Below are 4274 nucleotides of genomic sequence, written 5' to 3'. Positions count from 1 at the left end.
AGCCGCGATGCAGTGTGCGCATGCGTCGCTCTCAGCCCGGTCACTTCCGGTGGGGGAACCGGCGCCTGCGCAGTGTGCACTGTTGGCGGCGGTGGTTATGGAGATGTGGTGTGTGTCCGGGCCTGCGGCGGCGAGACCTGTTGGCGGCTGGACGTTAAATCGCGGCGCCGGAGGGCAGGTCGGCTTCACGGGAACGATGTGTGTATGATGGCCGTAGACGAGGATTCCGGCGTCAGGGCGACGGGTCCTACGGAACTGGGTGCAGAGCCTGGGATCCGGATAAGGTTCTAGCACGTTGTCGGGTTGGCTCCCTCCGCCGCATCTGTCGGGAAGGGCGGCTGCCCGCCCAGCCCGGCCCGGCCCTGCTCATTGGGTGTCGGGGCAGTTGCGGTCGCTTGCCGCGCCCACACTCCTCGCACCTTTGGAGAGTTTTATTTTGCTTTTCAACTTTCCTCGTGCCAGGTCGCCCTTTCTTCAGAACTCTTTTCTCCTAATGCAGAGGCCGCCCGACCCTTTGAGCATTTCCAGCGTTTTCCCTTTTTGCTCTTCCACCTCGGAGAAAGGTCCTTTGGCTCGACTCGATCATGTAATACGAAATGCCTAGTTAATTAGTCTCGCTTGGTCCATGATACTCTTGTTCATGTAGTCGTCCAAATGATTCATAAATGCCCCGATTGTACTTACCTCTTTCAGCTTGTTTCATTTTCCCATAAGCTTCTGGATAAATAAAACTTGCCTCTCGGGTCTCCGTTACACACTTCCCTAAATCCCAATACCCTAATGTGATTCCCCCTTATAAATTCTACCCATAAAACTTAAGTTGCCAATCTCTCCAGGTATCTTTCCTAGTACTGTTTTCCCTAACCAGTGATTAATTCAATAGCCGTTTCCCCCTCCACCCCTTTGAAACCCTCGAGCCCCATCACCCCAGAAACATTGAGCTGCCTTGCCTTCGCCATGTTTCTGTGATTAGCATTTAGCACAATTTAATCCTACAGGCTGATATAAACTCTCAGTTAATCTGCTTTATCTCCTTGCATTAAATGGAATGCAGTTAAACCTCCCAGCACTCATGACCTTCTCTCTCCCCCCCCCCCCCCCCCCCCGACTCTGCCCACTGGAGTTGCCTGCTGTATTCACAATATGTGCTTCTCTCTTTTCTTCTGCTGCACTGCAATTTTGGGTCCCACTCTTGTGTTACTAGTTTAATATCATCTCAACATGGCATATCTCCCTGCTGAGCTATTGGATGTAGGGAGATTCATTTAGCCCTGTCCTGGAAAAGATTTCAATTATCTCAATATGTGCCAACACAAAATGCTGGAGGAACTCAGCAAATCAGGCAGCATCTACGGTGGCGAATAAGCAGACAATGTTTCAGGCTGAGACCCTTCCTCAGGATTGCTGAGTATCTGAAGGGCCTGCATGCATCAATTCCTTAGCCATATATTTAGCTGTTTTATCTTGCTCTTCCTAAATTTACTACCATATGACATAATCCTAGATAATTGCCCTAAAAGTCCCTTGTTTCAATTTTCCCTAAATTCCTTTTCCTGGACCTCATCTCTCTTTCTGCACAGGTTGTTGGTACCAATATGGACCACAGTTTCTGGCTGCTCACCTCCCTTTCAGAATGTTCTGCACCTGCACAGTTTCCCATAGTTGACACGGCCTTCCTATTTCCTGATCAATTTCTCAGTGACTTCTCTGACCCCCATGCCTGAAAGGCAACGTATCATCTTGGAATCACTGTGTGTCCTCCGAAATGTCAGTCTGACCTATTGAATAATGTCTGTGTCTATCAAGGCCCATAATTAGATTAGATTAGGTTTGATTCCACTTTATTGTCATTGTGCCGAGTACAGATACAAACCCAATGAAATGCAGTTAGCATTTAACCAGAGCAAAGAATAGTGTTATTTATAAAATAACTGTGAATAAAAAGTAAGTGCTACAGCACACAAATATAAAAGTACTGAGACAGTACAATATGGGTGCACTACTGCTTAGTGCTGTGATGTGAGGTTCAGCAGGGCCACAGCCTCAGGGAAGAAGCTCTTCTTGTGCCTGCTGGTGCGGGAGCGGAGGCTCCTGTAGCGCCTACTGGATGGGAGGAGAGTAAAAAGTCCATGGTTAGGGTGAGATGCATCCTTGATAATGCTTTTCACCCTGCCCAGGCAGCATTTATGGTAGATGTTCTCAATGGTGGGCAATTGGGTGCTGATAATCCGCTGGGCAGTTTTCGCCACATGCTGGAGTGCTTTGTGGTCCGATACGGGACAATTGCCATACTACTCTGAGATGCAGTTGGTGGGTATGCTCTCAATGGTACAGCGGTGAGCTTTCTTGATGCTCCACAGGAAATAAAGGCACTGATGCGCCTTTTTGATCAGGATGGAGGAGTTCAGGCAAATGTGGACACCAAGGAATTTGAAGCTTGATACACGCTGCACTACAGCTCCGTTGATGTAGATGGGGATGTGAGTATGGCTCCTAGCTTGCCTGAAGTCCACAATGATCTCCTTGGTCTTCTGGGTGTTAACGGCCAGGTTGTTGTCAGCACACCACACGGCCAGGTGCTGGACCTCGTCCCTGTAAGCCGTCTCATCATCCCCTATGATCAGGCCAACCACCATGGTGTCGTCTGTGAACTTGATTATGGAGTTAGAACCATGTACAGGAACACAGTCATAGGTGAAAAGGGAGTGGTGAAAAGGGAGTACAGAAAAGGGCTCAGCACACGGCCTTGAGGCATGCCGGTGTTAAGGCTGAGAGTGGAGGAGGAGGGGTTGTCTAACTTAACTGATTGGGGTCTGTTAGAAAGTCCAAGGTCCAATTGCAGAAGGATGAGCTGATACCAAGCTGGCGGTCAGCTTGGAGGGGAATCACAGTATTGAATGCTGAACTATTGTTTCAACTGGTCCATGTGGTTCAAGAAAAGTTGTTGGTGGACACTTCCTACAAATACAGTTGCCATTGATAGTGATCTTCCAAATTTCACAGGAGGAGCATACCCACTCCACTAAATTCAACTTCTAACTCTGAATGAAATACTGTGCTGAAAAAAGAAAGACTACCTGGCCTTGATTTGCCATGCCTGTCACTGCTCAGCCTCCTTGTGAATCCACAACTAAAAGTTGATGCCCATGTTGGTCCTATTGACGTAGGTAAGAAGAGAGATGAGGTCCTGAAATTCTAGTGTTTTGTAGAAGTTGAAAAGCAGGACTTCTAGGATTATAATCTCAAAATTGCTTCCTATGCCCTGAGGTAATTACCTTAGAAATGCATGGCTCATGTTATGCAATTTTGATTTTTGGATTGTGTTTGAAAATTCTACCACATTCAGTTGGAACTGCATTAACGTAGGTAGTATAATTGCATTTAACATATTTTAGGAGTTCTGATGCTTAATCTTTGAGGAAGTGGCCTTTTATAATAACTTAGTTGGTACATTTTCTGTTCAGTTCAAATGTTTCCTTTACCACTTTCATATTACTGTGAAATATGGGTAAAAAAATAATTAAAGGTGCTGAATTTTCCAGCCAGCCAGGTGGGAAATTACTGAAAATTTGTTTTGTTTTTTTTTCCCCCTACTATTAGGCTGCCCTTCTGGAAGGGCAAAGCAATAAGACTGCCTGCTGCCAGAGGCTGGAAGGTAATACTGTACATGTGTACTGGTTTCACCTTGTCGATAGATCTTGACACTTTCTAATCTGTTCTATCTGGCATTGAACTCATTTTGATTTGCACTTAGATCTCCATCAATTTTGCTTGTTTGCCTATCTAGTTCTGCTATTCCATAGTTTATTTGAATTGAGTTTCAGTATAATGGATCATTTTGTCTTTAGTTCTATTGCATAAACTTTGACAGTCATTGTGCCTGATTTGTTTGTTAAAACATATGTGGTAGAAGATCAACCTTCTTAATTGTTGTCTTTAATAAAAAAAAAGTGCAACTACGCACTTTGTTCTTTTAGATTAAGTATTTTAAAATACAGTTGCTTTTAGATCATTTTAACATTGGCTTATTAGAAGCTTTTGTATTTCATGTTAAGCAATGCACACAAAATGCTGGAGGAACTCAGCAGGTCAGACAGCATCTAGGGAAAAGAATAAATGGTTCATGTTTCAGGCTGAGACCCTTCTTCAGAATTAAGAAGGAAGGGCCAGTATAAAAACGTGGAAAGAGGGGAAAGAGGTTAGCTGGAAGTGAAGGCAGGTGGGTGTGAAAGGTTAAGGGCTGGAGAAGAAAGAATCTGATGGGAGAGGAGAAT

General features: G+C 45.2%; 1 protein-coding gene across 5 annotated transcripts in view; it reads left to right on the top strand.

The window, feature by feature from the left end:
* Positions 1-64: 64 nt before the first annotated feature.
* The window catches only part of cep104 (centrosomal protein 104), a 134648-nt gene continuing 130438 nt past the window's right edge, over positions 65-4274 (top strand). Inside the window, exons 1-2 of one of the 5 annotated variants that reach the window (XM_072245347.1) lie at positions 65-198; positions 3601-3655. The gene's annotated coding sequence lies outside the window, so the exon portion shown is untranslated. Of the gene's footprint in view, positions 199-260; positions 285-338; positions 587-3600; positions 3656-4274 lie in introns of those variants that run through there. The other 4 variants (XM_072245346.1, XM_072245348.1, XM_072245350.1 and 1 more) reach the window with 4 other exon arrangements.

The sequence above is a fragment of the Mobula birostris genome, chromosome 27 (assembly GCF_030028105.1).
Source record: "Mobula birostris isolate sMobBir1 chromosome 27, sMobBir1.hap1, whole genome shotgun sequence".
NCBI lineage: Eukaryota > Metazoa > Chordata > Chondrichthyes > Myliobatiformes > Myliobatidae > Mobula > Mobula birostris.
This window is presented reverse-complemented; position numbering and strand designations above follow the sequence as displayed.